The sequence below is a fragment of the Heliangelus exortis genome, chromosome 1 (assembly GCF_036169615.1).
Source record: "Heliangelus exortis chromosome 1, bHelExo1.hap1, whole genome shotgun sequence".
Taxonomy (NCBI): domain Eukaryota; kingdom Metazoa; phylum Chordata; class Aves; order Apodiformes; family Trochilidae; genus Heliangelus; species Heliangelus exortis.
This window is the reverse complement of record NC_092422.1, coordinates 60,690,506-60,709,537: the sequence shown is the minus strand read 5'-3', so window position 1 is coordinate 60,709,537 and position 19,032 is coordinate 60,690,506. Positions and strand designations below refer to the sequence as shown.

At 42.2% G+C, this 19,032-nt stretch overlaps 1 protein-coding gene across 1 annotated transcript in view; it reads right to left on the bottom strand.

The window, feature by feature from the left end:
- ST6GAL2 (ST6 beta-galactoside alpha-2,6-sialyltransferase 2) overlaps window positions 1-18,499 on the bottom strand; it is a 52,539-nt gene extending 34,040 nt beyond the window's left edge. Inside the window, exon 1 of the mRNA XM_071744614.1 lies at window positions 18,420-18,499. The gene's annotated coding sequence lies outside the window, so the exon portion shown is untranslated. The remainder of the gene's footprint in view (window positions 1-18,419) is intronic.
- Between the last annotated feature and the right edge of the window lie 533 nt (window positions 18,500-19,032).

Genomic DNA, 19,032 nt, shown 5'->3' with positions numbered 1-19,032 from the left:
GGGAGAAGGCTGGGATGCTGGTATATGGGGCCAGGCGGGAAGGAAGCAGAGCCATATGGAGGAAAGGAAGGCAGGGATGACCAGCAGAAAGACTGAAGAGAAACCACGGCCACAGTGCTAGCAAGAGAGCAAAACAACACCTGCCAGAGGCAGGGACACAGCCACCAAGGGGGTGAGAACTGGAAACAAAAACTTCCTCCCACCAGAATGATCACATCCTTCCCTCCTCTCTGGATAAGCCCTGCTACTCTTAGCACACTACCCTATTTCTCCCCGAAAATGATGGAAGAGAGGCCACCGTGCTCCTACAACAGGTGGGAGGTCTGAGTAAGCAACAGGACCTGCACTATGTCTTCCCTCTTCCCTTCTGGGCAGCCCTTTCCTGGTCAGTGCTCCGCTTCTCACCATCCCTGGATGTGGGAAAAGGGTTTCTGCACTTCTCACACCTGGAACCTGGCCCTTGCTCCTCTGCACTAGGGCACCCTTGGACTGAGCTTTGCAATGCATTAGCACCCAAAATAGCTGCACCTATTTTCCACTCTTTTATGCCATGCAGAGATGCTCCAGACTACAGGCTGGTGCCTGAGGACCCACAACACAAGCAGAAGTTACTGTCCATCTTAAGCACAGCCTGACTTTCTGTGTGACTGACCCTTCCCTGCCCACAGAATAAGGCTTTCATCCCTTCCCCCATGCAAATGCACAGCTCAGAAGCAGACCATGCCTGTGTTCTGATGTCATGTGTGACTGAACATGATGGCAGGAATCTCTTAATGCCCCAAAATAAGAAAAGGGAGATGCAGAGAAATGGATAGTCTACTCAGAGTCTAATAAAGACAGACACAAAAATAAAAAGCCAAAAAAGCTAGTCAATGTACATAACTGTATTTGGTTTCCCTTCCTCTTTTTAATAGACAGCTTTTGATACCGTACTTGCAAAAACACGTAATTCAAAAAAGGAAGGAAGTGCTTTGAGGGTTTTTTATTTAAAGCTTGACAGGATAAACGAATCACAGTCTCATTAAATCACACAAATCTCAGGCTGCACCACAAGACTAAACCACGAGAAATAGAACGTTACAAATCCTCACACAGTTCTACACTTCCAGCACAACAGCTCATTTTATTTCTGCTCTTGGCAAGGTTAGAATAAAAGGCTTCTTTTCTTTGCTCCATAAATGTTTTTAGATGCTATATTACTTGAACTTAACAGAGCAGTAATTGCACTGAAAAAGGGCAATCTGAATTGCTTCCTGAAAGAAGGAAACATTTATACTAACACGCGCATGAACAGAGAGCAGAGTTACAAAAGGTCTGTTTCAATCCTATGACAAAAAACTTGACCAAACACACAAACTCTTCCAGGCACAAACGGCCGGAGAATTGTGATTTTCCACTCTAAAGCAACCACGTTTCTGAGATATATTGATTATCCATATCTCAATATAGCAGCACATCTTACATCTGCAGAGGATGTTTCTACTGTACATTCCAATAAAGCAAGTCCTATAGGCACTGTGGTTTGCTTTGCTTTTTATTACTAACTTTTTTATTAGACTCTAGTTTGCCTTTTAACATTTGTTCCAGAAGGCAAGCAAGCTCTTGTTCAAAACTAAAAAAGAACAATAGTAAATAAATCATTCTCTATTTCTCAGCATCACTCTCAGTGCCAATTCCTATTTGTTTATGTTAGCAACATAATTTGAAGAGAGTATTTAGAAAAATATCATTGTTAATGAATGTCTCATTTCTATATACTTGAATACATACATACAAACAACATGCCTTCTATAGCTTATTTGCTCTAGGCTAAAAGCTTGAATGAAAAGTTTCACTCTGGAAAGAAGGCCTGACAAACTGCAGGATTAGGTCAGTTTTGCCCTTGCTACACTGCAAGTACAACTCAAAACTGAGGTTTCCTTGAATGGAACATTTTTTTCCTCCCTTTTTTGTATACTTTAATACTTAACACAACTATGATGATGATAAAACAACCTACACCAGCTGGGATGTTTTGCTGGGCTTGATGAAGCAAAATAAAGTGGTATTAGTATTTAAGTTCTTGTTTTCCTTTTCTTCTCCATTTTGGCACTGTTTTATGCATGCATCAGGGCAACATTAGTTTAAACCATGACTATATCAACAGAAATATCTTGTGGGTGATACAGCTGTTTGTAAACTGACACAAACCACTGCAACCTGAATCCTACCCATCTGGAAATTTTGCAGAGAAACAGGTTCTCTAAAAACTTCCACCATGAAACCAGTATGAGGAATGGTGGCAATTTAATGAAGGTTGTTGGCTGTATTCTTCACAGCTTTCCATTTTGTGCAGCCATTAGTGACTAAGTGCAGGTCACAAGAAGTCCTCTCAGTGCTGGTCACTTCCCACAAGTACAAATTACTTTAGAAGGTGGAAGGTAGAAGAAAAAAAAACCCAGCAGGGTCTCTGAAAGTTGAAAGGTGAGAAGCAATACAGATCTGGCTAGTTTGCAAGATTATTTATATTAGTTGGTTTTGTTATAAAAGTTAAAATGATGGTATAAGATTCTGAGTCCATCCTCACTGGTTACAAGTGTGGAATTACCATTTGATGCTAATTTTCACAATCACAAGAGACAACAGAATCTAAAACTTTGTACTTTGAGATCTAAAGGCTGCTACAGATCAATCTGTTAAAGAGTAAGCCTTCCTTACTACTAAGATACTTTGCAGAGGTTGTTGATATGCCTTTACCTCTAGATGAAACTTCATTTAAACACTGACTTTGAAGTCTGAAGCTGACAAGTATACATATTCCCTTCCTTCACTTCTTCCACAGGTGGATTCTCAAAATTTTCATTAAAATATGTCAGCATTTCAAATGCTGGCTACATCATTTTTTTTTTGGTCTTCAGCCAAGAGGCAGGCCTTTGAAATAGCACTGATTTAATTTAAAACCCCTCCTTCTACGAGTGTGTTTAAGCAGACAGCGACATGCAACCCCCCACCCATCTTTTGCATGCTCTGCTTAGAAGATGGAGATTCATCTTCTTAGAAGATGCAGATAAAGCACATCCTCTTGCCTGGCAAAGAGTTTAGCCATCCTCTCAGAAAGATCTCAGGCACCCAAAATCCTCTTTTCCCTACTCCTCCCTTGCTGCACACTGGCAACACAGCACCCATGGGTACAGGCTCCCTCCTGGCTGTGGTGAGGAGCAGCCTGGAGTCTGCCCATGCCCCCCTAAGCATACCCACCTGCTTGCTTTCCTGGGGAGCTTCATGCTGAGCCAGTGCTTGCTTCTCTTCAGGTTCATGCCCTTCCCAGGAAGCCTAGGTTTTCCCTTCCCCCAGCACCATCTGCCACTTAGGAAGGCTGTTGGCAACACTCAAGCCAACAGCATGAAGAAATCAGGAAAAAAGTTTGCCAGGACAGGGACAAACTTTGATGCGGTTTTGCTGATGGGTTCAGCCCCAACCCAAGTTTACAGCTTTTAAGTGCTAAAGGCACAGAGAGTAATAAAGTGAAGCCAATTCACTGCCCTAAATCAGTCTGAAGGTCTTCTCTGACAACATAAAAAGGGACTGTTCTGCAAAATAAATCTTTGTTTTAACATAGATTGATTCATCAGCAACATCCAGTCCTGTCAAAGCTCTTCTGCTGATGGGGTTTAGTCCTGCTTCAATCCTGTTCAGACATTCAATACATGAAAAAAAAGAAAAAGAAAAAAAGAAAAAAAAAGAAAAAAAAAAAAAGCGTGATCTAAAAGCTGATGCTTTATATTTCTAATGTTTTCATGATTCTTACTTTTATCTCCTGATTTGCATCTAGATTTCTAGTCAGCATATGTTAGTAGAGATGTTTTACTAACAGCTCAAAACTCTGTTAAAGTTATAGGGTGTATTATACAGGATGACTGCAAGCAAAGCAGTATTTTCCTACTTCCATCACGTTGGGTTGTTTTGTGTTTTTTTTCTTAACTGTTGCAGAAAAATGCATTGATGTTCATGCTAAATATGGGTATAAAACTGTAAAAAGATACACTAGCAGCAATCATAAATTATGCCAAGCAGTCTTATGGTCTATAGCTGTCTTCAATCTACGCAAAATGTCTCAGATTTTCAGTATTTGACATTAGGAGTAAACTTACCAATCACTAAACCCAGTCTGGTGACTTGATTAAACAAAAAATTTACCAATTCCATAGAGCAGAAGGAATTTTGTACAAGGACAGTATATTTTCTTAATTCATTGTAAACTCACACTTTATTTTAATGCATTTTACCATTTTATAGTACTTCCAGTAACTATACTGAAAAGTATGATAAAAAAACCTGAACATGAAATGTGGTACTACTTCTAACAGACCTGGAAGATGAGATGACACCAGGTTATTCCCAGGGCGGAATGACACAACGCAGTGTGTTCCCATTACCTACCCCTGAGCTGCTACAAAGCCACAGCAGGATCCTGTGATGTTCCACAGTCATAGAATCATAGAATCACAGAATCATAGAATCAGTTGGGTTGGAAGGGACCTCTGAGATCATCAAGTCCAACCCTTGATCCACTACCGCTGCAGTTACCAGGCCATGGTAACCACATCCAGTGCCACATCCAGTCTTTTCTTAAAAACCTCCAGGGCCTGAGAATCCACCACCTCCCTGGGCAGCCCATTCCAATGTCTGATCACCCTCCCCATAAAGAAATTCTTTCTAATGTCCAACCTAAACCTCCCCCGGCACAACTTGAAACCGTGCCCTCTTGTCTTGCTGAGAGTTGCCTGGGAAAAGAGACCAATCCCCCCCTGGCTGCCCCCTCCTTTCAGGGAGTTGTAGAGAGTGATGAGGTCTCCCCTGAGCCTCCTCTTCTCCAGGCTGAACACGCCCAGCTCCCTCAGCCTCTCCTCATAGGATCTGTGCTCGAGTCCCTTCACCAGCCTGGTTGCCCTCCTTTGGACCTGCTCCAGGACCTCGATATCCTTCCTGAACTGAGGGGCCCAGAACTGGACACAGGACTCAAGCTGTGGGCTCACCAGGGCTGAACACAGGGGCAGAATCCCTTCCTTGGACCCACTGGCCCACCCATTGTATTCCCCTGATACTAGGGGAATACAAAGTTTGTAAGATAAAGTTTGTAAGATAACTTTCAGTGGTAGACTGTTTTACCTAAAATCACATTTATACAAACCTATCTTATATCTCATATTCCGCTTTTCCACTTGAAAAGACCAATTCTGCGAACAGTAGCAGTCACACAAGCTGGTGTTTTGCTTTGGTTTTTTTTTATTTTCAATTCCAGCATAAGAAAATAAGCACTGCAGAGCTCTTAACAACCAGATAATGTTGAGGAACCAGAAGAAATGCTATACATAGCTCAATGAAGTCAAGCTCTGGATAGAGAACCCCACTGTCTGTACCTGCATGTAAGCACTACCTGCCAGTGCTCACCCCCAGCTTGTACTGCAGAACAGGCAGCTGGAAACCACCATGTTTTAGTCAAAAGATTTTTTTCCTCCTTCTACTTGAACCACTTTTCGAGATTGCAAAATCTCTACAGATTGCTCAGAAAGCGGCAGCAATTATTAACAGTGAACTAATTCATGATGAAATGGACTTATCATACTAACTGCTGATAATTTTTTTAAGCTTTAATTGTTCAAATTTGATACAGCTTTTTAAGAATCCCATCCAATGTGCTTTCACAATTCCCAATGGATAGTATTTATCTTACTTATTTACTAATTACTTCCAAATTACAAGTGTCCCTCAGGTCTGAAACATTTTTGATGAAAGAAGGAGCAGACTTACATAATTTTGCATGATGAAGGAAGTGAAATTAAAGGAAAAGACTTCATATGGCTCAGATCAAGCAAATTAAAAGCTTGATTTTTAATAAGAGTTTTCTAATTTTATCACCACAGGCAGGTAACAATTTTGTCTGTTAAACCTTCCACACCATCATCACACCAAGATCTCTGCTTAGTTTTTTTTTAGTAAATGGAGATAACTATTAAAACCTATGGCAAAAGCCGTAAGTACTCCAGACTGCAAATACTATAAATGTCACTATCTCCATAAAGAAACCAAGTATGGATAAGCACATGAAGAATAATGACATATTTTCAAGCCACTAAAATAGAAGATGCCCAAAGGCACACTGCAGAGAAGCCCTCCTTTCCATCAGTAGGTAACACATACAGTTCCCTCTCCAGGAGCTGGAGAACCCAAGTTTATGTGAATTCAAATAAACCACTTTTCTGCCAAGCACACTGTTGTAAGAAACAGGCACATGTGTGTCTTTAGTTGAAAACTGATTTGAAGAATCATGGGAAAAAACAGACTTTAAGTGCACAACATTTGCTTTTCTTGGAAAATATAACATGGTTAATATATTAATACACACACTATGTACTGTCTCTGCAGCTACTAATTCTCCAGCACTTCAGCCAGTGACTGCTGATTCCAGATTGCTGTCACGTGTTCTCTTCAGCATCACATCACTATAACCCCCAACTGATTCCAAAACCTCAGGCAAAGTAGAATCCATATTCTGAAGCACCTCCAAGACCTATGAACCAGCCAGTACTGCTGCAAATCTTGATCCAATCTGTCCTTATCTTGATGCCACTTTTATTCAGCACGCCTGTTCCCAACTCACTTGACATTTTCTGGAGTACGCAATATTCTTCTCTTGTAACCTCACTTCAGCTGCATGGAAAATGAGGGGAATCTTTTGATTAAATAGGTACTGCATTTCAAGAAACAAAAATATAACCGCTTTGTCTAGCAGAGCTGAATGAAAAATTCAATTCCAATTCATAACCTAAAACCACATTGGAACTGATGTGGTATCAAATATTACTTTCTGAGAAACCTGGGACAGCTGTGCTGTTACTGGGTGTTCTGCTTTATAGCTGATTCCAAACAACCAAGGGGCATGTGGGGTAAAATACATATATAAAGAGGCTAACTTTAATCTATTGGTAAGATAAGGAGGACTTTGTACACTATCACATAGACTTACTGGGTCTATTCTGCACTTATAATACAGTTTTATACCATGGAACTCCAGTAGTGTCCATCTAACACCCTTATTGTCTTTGCACGGCTGTATCATTGGCGCTGAACTAATGCTCATTTACTTAAAATGTTAAAAGTCAGCAAATAGGGAAATAATATCAGGGATTTAATGAGAGGTATTTTTTTAACTATTCTTCAGAAAATAAGTGAGGAAATTGAGAAACAGAGTTAAAGCAGCACTACCAAAAAGCAAACTGCTGTAGAAGGAGGACTTCTCTTTCTTGAGCTGGATCAGACATCTATCTTAGTCAGGCTGAATTTCTCAGCAGTCCAGGCTATGTATTGCTATTGGCTGCTTGACTGATTAGACATGGTGCTGGTATGCCTGAGACCTTCCAAACACAGCAGGAGTTACAGCAGCAGTAGACAATACTATAATATTGTAATATTACAGGCTATGCAGTTTTCTATTCCTCCTCTCAGCTTGGGCAACGGGGTTTATGAGACTCCTTGGAAACTTTCATCTCCAAGCACGGGATGGAGCAGCACCAGTAGTAACTCAAAGTTTTGCAGTTCTGCAGTCTGGGAGCTGCAGACACACTATTTCTGGAAATGCCAAGATGATAAAAATTCATTGAGGTGATCTCCTCCATCGGGGCCCTGCTTACTGAAGAAATCATTCAGGGAATCTCTATGCAAAGCACTACAGTGCTGTGCAATGAGGCTTGAGCTCGATCAGGGATCAAAAAATTCATCCTCATATCTACACATTTTGCTTTGCATTTCCTCTTCAATGGCTATGGTTTTGGTGCTATCACCACTTGAAGAACCCTCGGGGGCACTTTCAGCTGCAACTACTTATTGTTTTAAAAAAAATAAAAAGCCTCTGCATCATATGGGACAAAAGCAACTTCCATGTATACAGCGTGCTCTAGCTGTGCCCCTATTTATCTCATGACAACCCTGCATGAGCAACATATATTCCAGTGACTGCAAGGCTTAATTATTTTAATTCCGTGGTCGAGGAGTTTTCAGCGGGGTTTCTCTATTGCTTGCAGCTTTTGCAGACTGTAGCAGTATATCTGATCACTGGTTTAAGTAGTTGTGATCACATTACACCCACCCCATGCTCTTCTCATTGGCTGCCTCCATAGTGGCAGATTGATTTTTAGCTGGCTCTGTTGGTCTTTTTAGTGCTCCTAATAATAAAATGCCTCAGCAAACAGAAAACCTTTTGAGATAGGTGTTTTATGCAAACACTCCTTCCCAGGAATTAACTCATGGCAGTCCATGTATCTTGACAAACACCAGTAGAGGCTTGGTGTGGGGTGCATTAGGCAAGGAGCAGTCACCTCTCTCTGCTATAGATGCCAGTGGCAGGACAGATGGCAAACAGGGCAAAGACACACGGACACAGAGCACCTCCCGGTCTCCTGAGCTGCAGAGCTCAGCAGGTGATGGGTGATCCTTCCTGAAAGGGAGTCCTCCCAAATGCTGATCAATAGCACCTTGTCTTTTCCAGCAGCAGCACCTCCTGACTTCTGCCGAGTCTCTCCTGGTGCTTTTAAACTCAAGCCCCAGAAAGTAAAATACAGACAAACACTCTCAGCCCCTGCCTCGAGGTGAGGGTTCATTCCAGCTTGACATCTGTTCCAGCCATGTTCTCTCTGTCTGTAAAGTGACTCAGCCAAATTAATTCCGTATCTTTAAACGCAGCATATTTAGAGACTTCTCCTCTCTTGTTTCCATCTAACAATAGCAAGTATCTGCAATAGGACGCTTTGGTCCCCACACCATTCAGGAAACAGCACTCGGAGCAGAGGAAACGGTTGGTGCATAACCAGGTCTTGCTCCTATGCAGAATCAAGTCCCAGCCAAAGTGTCTCTAACTTGAAAAGCAAGAAGCACTTCCAGGCACACAAATCTTTCCTCTGCATTTTCTAATGCCTTTCTGAAATTTTACAATTTTGGCAGCTAGACATTTTAGGCTGCAGATGTTCAGACACAAGAGCATCTCCAGAGCACACATCGAGAACTCCAATCCAAACCTTAGGCTATTGCCACCTTTATGACTTTCCACAGCAGGAGTTGCCACTAGGGAAACCCTGGATGACAAGATGGGTACCAACCAGAAACATTTTTCTGGAGGTGAGAGTATAACAAGGCCAGAGACAACCGCTTCTACCAAGAACAGAGGGAAAAGCTGTATTGAACAGAGAGCTCTCAAACCAGACATTCCAAAAAGCTCTCCAGTGATAGTCAAGTATGAATACAACTCCAACTATGACTCCTTCTCCAGTGGATATCAGGCTAATGATTGTCTTACCACATATGCCTATATGCAGCCATGCACAAATCAGCTTCAAGCTATACTACTCAGAAATTTATGCTTTAAAAAAAATAATAATCTAAAATGAATATCAAAATACAATCACCCTGAACAAGAAATAGCAGTGAACAATTACGACGGAATGAATATCAACTAGGCAGAAATATTTCTAACATTGAGATTAGCTTTCTATAACAAACTCTGGTTTTAACCTTCATAACTTCAACAAAGTAAAACCCAGTCACACGAAATTTCACAGTCATGGTCTAATGCCAAGGAAAGCTTCTCTGGAAAGTCTGAGGTAGATCAGCCAAGACATCTTGGAGATATGAGAGTTCCAGAAAAGTGAGGTGCTCTCCATTTCTTGGACCGTGCCCTAATTTTTTTTGGCTCATCATAACTTAAAAATGGTTGGCTTAGACATTCTAAATTTGCTTGGCGACTACTGGTGCCTTTGACTAGTTGCAGGCTATTTTATTATTGAATGTGGGTTTGTGCAAATTCTGAGCACTGCAGTAGTTAACACCACATGTTGGCTTGCAGGTACTGCAGGCAAGCCAGCCTGGCCCACTGTAAGCTCCCCCATCACCTCATCATCAGTGCTCAGGAGGCAGCACTGAAGCCCAGGACCCTTTCCTCAGGCCCAACAGGGTGTAAGAACCTGGCTGGACTTCACTGTCTCTGTAGGAGAGCTACCTTTCACCAAGCTGAAGATAAATGGTCCCAGAGTGCTTCCAACACTTGCCAGTTGGCATCAAAGGAAGGCATCAAAATTACTCTCTTGGAAAGGTAAGCACACAGCAGGCACAGATGGTTTCCTCCCCTGACTTGCTGTCTTTCCCCCACTATTCACTCAACCCATACTTAGCTGTATTCTCTTATATGCCCAAAAAATTTCCCTGAGGATTTCCTTGTAACTCACAAGTACCCACTCTTCCATGGATTACTGATCCAGTATCTATTGTCCATTTCCATAGTGACTGGAAATGTTAGTTCTGAGGTCTGAGTGCTTCTGCTGGAGCTTATTCCCTCTCTCTGCTCCACTCCCTTGGTCTCCAAAGCCCTCTTCCAGACTGGTAGCATCATCCACATACACACTGCATACCCCATTAGATCTCTGGGCAGGAAACCCCAAGGGGAAGACCACAGCCCTCAAGACATAAATTTGCTCCCCTGAGCAAACTAAAAGCTTTGACGAACCCCAGAAAGACTGTGGATAAGCAATCTGGTCCTGGTGGAGACTGCTCTGTTCATGATCTTGATTTTGATAAGAGGTACTATAGCAACCTCATGCATCTCTTGACACATCCTTCAGCACTGTGAGGTACTTCAAATGATTCTCCTTAATCTCTGATACTTCCTTTGACGATGACTATCACCTGCAGATTTGCCAGGAGAACAAGCAGTGCACAGCTGATCAGTGGTGGAAAACATAAGGACATTAAAAACACTTCTTGGTGAAGTATATTTCCACACAGAAAATGCCTCAGTTACAAAGAGACCTATTATTCTTTTGGAGATGCACACATGCATGACTCCCATTCACAGGAGCTATGCAAGTGCATCCAAAGCAAAACAGGCTTGAAAGTGTCTACATTTAGCAAACACTGATCCTACACAAAAGTGCTTTTTGAGAATGACACATTCCTCAACCTACGGCGTCTTACTTTTGCTTTTCAGAAACAGAAGATTTTGCCACGACATCACCAATGTTTTAAAAACTACAACGGTGATGTGAGCACAAAAAAAAATAATCCATAAAACATCAATGATCTAAGTAGTGGATAGTGAAGTTTCTTCCACATTTCTCAACCAACTTCATCATTATCAGAGCTCTTTTAGTTGTACCAGCTTCATATATCTGTTCCGCCACCTTTTAAATGCAGATAATCTACCGCAGAGGTTTGCTCTTCTCAGGAGAGACCACGCAAAGATCAGCCAAGTTAGATAAAAACCACAGCTCTGTGCCAGGTCAGCACAAACCTGTGGTGAGCCAAGGAAAGCTGCAGGAGGGAAGACTTCTCATGGTCTCCCCTGGACCTTCAGCAGCCCCCACGGCCCTTTGGGAAGGGGTTCTACCCCACTCCACCTCGCCAGCCACTGCGTGAGCTAATGAAAAGAGCATGAGGAGGCTCTGTGTGCACTCTGCTCCTCCTCTCAATCCACAGAGGGCCAGTCACAGTCTGACCCTAACTTAACACTTGGGCTGTAAACTTACTTAACACTTGTAGAAGAATTTATTTTTTCAAACATACTGATGGCAGCATATGGCCCATCGACAGGTTTATTATTCTAAGACACTTTTTCCACCAGGTTATAGTCTTTTTTATAAACATATGTTTCAGCACATAATAAAATCCTTAAGAACTGTTTCTGAAACATAATCACTATGCCGGCACAGAAACTGCTTTTCAAGGTTTGTCAAGATAATGAAAGAAACAATCTTTTAAGGGACTTCCAGTTTTTTAAACATCTTTTTCTAAATGTCTTTTCAATCTAAGGGCACTGAGAGTTAGGCATGTTAAACACAACACACCAAAACAAAAAGAACGAAAAAGAAAAGTGAGTTCTCTTTGTTAACACCGCATTATTTTCCATTTTGTCAAAGCAACAATCATTTTCATACTTAGCAAAGCTTCTCCTTCCGCTGAGTAGACCTTTTAACTGCTTTAAAGCAGAACACGTGTTTTATGGGTGAGTGATATGCTTCTGAAAAAAAAGGTGGCATATTATAAAGGAAATGTCAACACCACGCTACAGCCATGCCAACTCATCACTGTAAAACCACTCTTGATATTCTGTGCCCTTCAGCTCTGCTAATAAAAGGTCTGTGTCTGCAGTCAAGGTACTTAGGATCATGGCCTTTCCTCCATCTGCAAGACTGTATCAAAGTTAAATGCCCAGAAACATGTTACTGCTTGAGTTTTTCCTATAAACCATGTTTGTGTTGTTGAGAAACAATGCTTCTGGTCTATGCAGTTATAACACAATTTCTATGCTACCACCACAATCTTCAGGGGGAAGAAAAAAAAAAAAAAAAAAAAAAATCACAGGGCACATTGCTTTCTTCAAAAAACTCCTGCATTCCTCTTGTTCATAATGCTACCTCTGCAACGTCTCACGATATATTTAGCCCAAGCATGCTTTGTTCTAAAACCAGCTTCTACAATACATCAAAACACAACCCAGCTCACCTATATTTGTAAGAGCTGTGTTTCCTACCACCCAAGTTTATTGTCTCCTGTTGAAAGGAGCCTGCAGCTGGAATATGAACTATGACTTGCAGGGGTCTGGATCCAAAGCCCACTTAAATGCAGTCTAAGACCTGATTTTACAGGACAAGGTATCAAGCCTGTACTTCACTGAAGACATTACAGGCCTTCCAGACTGTATGGTACAGTACATTAAATACTCCTTGACCACAAGAAAAATCTGCAACCACTTTGAACTTCACTATTTTGAGTATTGGGGGGGGGGGAAGGAGTACTTCTGGGGTTCCCCCCCTACATACAATGACACTCCCCAACATACAGAAACGCTTTAAGACACTGGAAAAAATAATCATTCACCAGATGATGGGGAGCTCAAAGAAAGAAAATCCTTAACTTTATCACAGGCATACTTGAGTTTGCGTTCAATGAAAACTCATCATTTAAAATTAGTCACTTAATTCTCAGCCAATTTGTCAGTAACTACTATCAAGTCTGGACATGATTAGCTCTCTGGGAGATACAGGGTGCCCCCTGTAATGATGAAATCCTAAACCCACTGAAGCCTTTGAACACACTGCAAGCAACTTACTCAGATGTAGCCAGGACATCACGGATGCTTCTGTACACTCCACTTTTTTTCTATTTTTACAGAAGAGACAGGCCAACAGCTCCAGCAATAAAATGTGCACAATTAGTAATCACAGGTCCCTGAGTTGTGTTTGGAAATACTTGACTGGCAGGATCAGCTTAAGGCAGAGATGAGGCTCGATGTGCTTGTTAGGCACTCTAATGAGTCCTTCGACAAGGGGGCTGGCTCTGCTCATCTAATTGCAGTGCCTGCTCCTGCAATGTGGAAACCTGTCTATTACACATTTCACAGGTGACTAAACAGCCATTAGATGGTAACAGCTTTCATTTGTTACTTGACCTCCATTCAGAGCCAAAGCATAAGGGTGAACGGTCCAGTATCCCATCGCCACTCCAGAGCCAAACACCTCCTGCTCTGCCTACTGAGGTATAAAATAACCCACAGCATTTTTCAGACTTTCAGTGCTGTTAAAACAGCACTTTGAACTATCGTCTTCTTACCTAGGGATCGGTCTTATAAAAGAAGGTCAAACTCCACAGTACTCAATTATGCAAAGACTGAGGGTATTTTGGACCATGATTGTAGAGCACATAGCTACATTTTATGCATAAAAGAGATTTACTTAGGTCATTGTCCCTCAAGCAGAACAACATGGGCATGAGACTTGGTATAACAGAGAGAGAGGATAAGTGCTTTTGATGAGGGACAGCTAATACAGTGACCACACCAAAAATAGTCCTTCCAGTGATGGGACAGAAAGGCAACTCTGCTATCAAAATCAAATACAGGAACATAGTATAGCAGAGCTGTTTAAACCAACGATCCTATAAAGATCCCTCAAACTCTACAGCCTCAAGACCTTTGGCTCTATCAGTGACCTAATGCATTCACAAAGTTGCAGCACAAATCACCCCATCCCACTAAGTCTTCTGTATGTGGTGGGACAGGTATCTTCCACCCAGACAGATACATATCAGAAAGGAAGAAGAAACTTTTCACAGTTAACAGCCGTTTGGTTCATGTGATTTTTTGCCTTCAGTCCCCAGGGAGCACTTGCAGTCCCTTTGGTATAACCCTAGCTATAAAACACCCTCATTTCAGATAGCATTTATGCAGTTTAATACAATAAACCTGCGATCAATACTACTTTGATGGCTATCGCAGAGCTACACAATGAGTAACAGTTACTTTTCATTTACATTGAGCTTTCTGAAGTGCAATCTTCCAGAAAGCACAACACAATAAACCACACAACCAGCCCTATGGTATGGTCATATGTCCAATGAAATGTAACAGCAATTTAAGCCATCACATCCCAGAGCCCAGCTCTGCCCCACTTCCCCACCTCTCACCAAACCTCTGGCCATATTCAGCAATGTGGAAGATGGGGCCTCTCCATAGTGACCAGCACTGAAGGGGTCTTTGAAGACCTGGAGACCAACAGGTTCTGTCAGAGCATCTGGGAGGAGCAAGTTGCCAAAGCCAAGGACCCTCATCAAGAACACTGGCAACAGCTCCCTGATTATTTAACTCTTCAGACTTTTATCCTCCTGGAAGTAGCCAATCTTTGAAAAATGTATGCAACGAATATAATGATCTGGTATGCTCTGCCCTCAAGACCAACCACTGAAGCACCGTTTCTATGTAAAATTTTCAGTCCAAATAAAAATAAACCTGAATATCCTTTCAAGGTGCTTTACTCAGGAGTGTTACTGATGAAGCAAATCATTTTTCTATGGTTGCATTACAGAAAAGAAAGAATCTAAAATACAAAATGCCTGTAAGACCCATAACAAATATGAGGATTTTTTTTTACATTACTCTCAAGTATACCATGGCAGTTGTAATAGGGTTTTCATATGACGTTGTACCCCAAATATGACACCATGAGTTCCAATAAATTATGTTTATTATGGAATTAATATATACAATTAAGCTTATGAAGCAGGGGTTGCACTAACTGAACCCTTTACTGTACCCTTGAACCATGGAATGGTTTGTGTTGGAAGGGACCTCAATATCATCCAGTTCCAACCCGCCTGCAAATTCTTTGTGGTGCAGATTTCATCCCATGCCACTTCTTTTACATTCTTAAAATAATTTTCAGGGCACACACTGGAAGAAATACTCTTAACCTCAGTAACTGTTTAAAAACTTTCAGAAAAGAAGTAATTGCAACTTTTAGGTTGCAAATATGAATGATAGAGTTTTAAGGAAGATGAAAACACGATACCATATGACAGCATGAAGAACAATTGCTCTGAAGTACTACCAGCAAAATCAACCCGTAACTGCTTCTAGTTATGCAAATTGGAAATGTAATGGCACAACTGCAAATGAGAGCCTAAAAAGTGCAAAGTTCAGGAAAAAGCCTTGCATGCAGCTGCTCCAAAAATAACCATGGTCAGATAACAGTCTGAAAGCAATTATTTGAGCTGAATCTAGTACACAGACCAGTGCACTAAGCTTCTATAATTAAACAAGACAAAAGTTCAGATGGTGCCTAATAAACCATTTACTACATTGATTATATTCAAGTGTAGCAGTCTAATGCTTGGTAATAATTAACAACAAGGGAAATGATTTAGAGAAAAGTATCTGATGTTGTAAATTTTTTTTTCATTCATCAGTACCAATGTTACTAGCCAGTCTTTCTAACACACTTTAAACACATGAAAGGGATACTGCTTAGTGTCAGGAAGAGCTATTTAAGGGTTGTAAAAACCCAAAGTCTTAGTCTACAGAAATTGCTTCTACCCTACGAATGCAGCAGCAAAGCCAGATTTATCACTCTTTGAATCAAGACCCTACATCTTCATTTCAGAGTCATGGTGTCACAGGGGCACCCAGATTTCTTGCAGCAGACACAGCATCTCAACAGACCTTTGCAGGTCAGCAGATTTCCCACTGACCCTATTCCCTGGAGCTGAATTCCCACCCATCACACAACATCTGTATACAGCTGCAATTTTAATAGTACTTGCAGCATTTTCTTATCAAGGTAATTAATATTAGGTATTTAATACATTTTGGCTTCTTTTAATGCCATTAGTAGGCAAACACATGGAAAATGAGCCAACACTGTGGTCTCAAGCCCTGTAGGCTGCTGGCCAATAGCTTACAGAGAAGTTCCCATAATACAGTCTGAAAATTACTGCAGAGAGATTTGCATACAATTTCTGATGAACCAGTAGCATTCCAACAATTTATGTAAAAGCCAGCATGCTCCACTAGGATATGCACTAACATACACAGCATCATTTCACAATGCAATCATTAGGATGCTCCCAACAGGCTGCAGGTTTACTTCATTTCTCTAATTTTAAATAATAAAAAATCCCCAACAACTGATTCTAGAGGGTTACAATTTTATTCTATTCATCTTTCTTAACTTAAAATCAAGAAATGGTATCTCCAAATTTTATTTATGCACAACCCGATGAAGGCATGTAGCAGACAATCATTTTGAAGATTTGAAAGAACAGAGATAAGATTAACATAACTTTATCAATGTCTTTTCATTGGGATGTTTATATATGTAATGCTAACACGCCTTTAAGACCTTCTCTTAAAGTTTTTATAACACGTTCCCTATTGCTCCTCCTTTATTTTTCTTTCCTCGATAGAAAACACATCACAAAACATAGATGTCTGCATACACAGGTCTGCAAAACACAGGTCTGCAACTTTGCAACAAATGCCTAACATTTTGTATACATCCTCCAACCCTGAATGTGCAGTGGGGACAATGCTGGGAAATCCTGTCCTCTGACCAGATGGACTGCATTAGAAAAAGAGCTCTCTGACCACCACATCAGGAGCTGTGGAGCTGTGGGAGCTGTGGAGGTCCTGAACTCCATTACAGAAGACTTTTGCCGACAAATAGTTCAAAATTTTTTCACTTAGAAGATCTCCTATCCAGCACTTTCACAGGAAATGGCCAGGCAGCCCTGCTTGTTTCAAGAGAGGTGTCTGCCAAGAATGCCCCTTTGTTGGCAGCTGCAAAATCGGTGCCGAATACCCTTGGATTTGAATACACAAGGCAGAACCTCACCTCCAGGCTCCTTATCATAGCTTCTCACTCAGCAACAAATAGCACATCTTTACCCAACAGCGCAGCTTTTGGTCTGAGCAAGACACACACAAAACTAGTAGGTAACCAACACAGGACTTAAATATTAGGTATTTAAAAGTCATAATTTTAATCAGAAAGCACCTATTGATAGCTCTTAACTATACTTATAATTTAAAAAAAATAATAAAAGCCCTATTAAAAAAAATGCAAGAGCTACACCTTTAAATGGAAAAGTGTAGCAATTCTTTTCCCATACCCCACAGCCCCACACTATCAAAACCAGCTAAATTACTTTTACGTGAGTTTTCCAAACAAAAGAAATATATATATATATAAATATATATGTATTAAAATTACCTGGATGCAGACACCACGCCTGGAAAGTTTCATTGCAAAGGGTTAAAGTTCAGAAAGTTTGCAAGACTGAGAAAATGAAAATCAGACTGAAAAACGAGCAAAACCCTTAACCTTGAGGTTTTGCTGCTGCCTCCTGCCTATCACTTAACGCATCACATGAAGAAATGAGATGACTGATCTTACTCAAACGTAACTGAATGACTTGAACGGGTAACCTAATCAATTTTTTTTCTAGTACCAACCGAAACACAGTAACATGACAGAAGGAACTAGAAATGGTAGTTGACTACAGGAGAATATGATGTTCCTGATAAAATAAATAAGCAGTCCAAAAGAGTGAGCTATACTGTTTAATAGAGGTAAATTCTACCAGTCGCAGAGACTTTTTTTTTTCCTTTGAGAACACCGATTTTCATACGCTAATACGACCGCCTAACTATAAGCTCAATAAGCAGAAGCAAATGTAGAACTAACAGAACAGCCCTGAAAAGCAACTACCAAAAAAAAAAAAAAAAAAAAAAGTCTCATTTAAATTCCTGGAAAGCACTGTTTCTCTAAACATATCTTTTCAAGCTCTCTCGAGCAAGTGAACCCTACTAAAAACACTACCCGCCTGAAAACCGTTAAAGCCAAGAAGCCACTAAGCTATGCCACCACGAGCCCATATGGCTTTACCTATAGGATTTTCCTTCCAGCAAACGCTGCGCAGTTAAAACCCTCCTCCCTTATTCACTCCTCCTCCCCACCCACCCACCCCCACCCAAAAGAAAAGAATAATAATAAAAAAAAAATTAAAAAAAAGGAAAAAAAAAGGAAGAAAAGAAGTGTTTTCCGCCCGGAGGTGCCTCTACCTACCTGCGGGGCTCTCAGGGCTCTCCGGGGTGCCTGCCCCCCGAGGTGCAGCAGCCGGGGCGGTGCGGGTGCTCCCCCTGCCCGCTTCCCACGCGGCGCCTCTCCCCCCGCATGCTGCTGGCCACAAAGCGCAAGGCGCGGGCAGCCGCCGGGGCGGGGAGGGAGGGGGGGGACGGGGGGAACGGGCGGGGTGGGAGGGCGGGCGGGCGGGCAGGCAGCACCCCCCGGCTCCCGCCCGATCGCGGCGGCACCAGCGCCGGGAGCTGACACGGGCTACCGGCGGCTCAGCGGCGGCTCAGCAGCGGCACGGCACCGCCTACCGCCACCCCCCCACCTCCTTTCCCCGTCCCACCCCCTCCCACCGGGCGTTACCCGCCCCCCGGCAGCCACCGCCCGCACACGGCCGAACGCCCCCCGCGCCGCAGCCGCTGCCGCCTCCGCTGCCCGGCCCCTCCTGGGATTGGGGGGCGAAGGGGGGGCTGCCCCCCCCTTACCTCGTGGGTGGAGCCGGTGGGGAGGCAAGGGGCTGCGCTGGGAGGGGGCTGCCTGCTTGGGGCCGCGGTCGCGGCCCGGCGGACACGCCGGGGCTGCCCCGGGGCCGTGCTGTGCCGCGCTG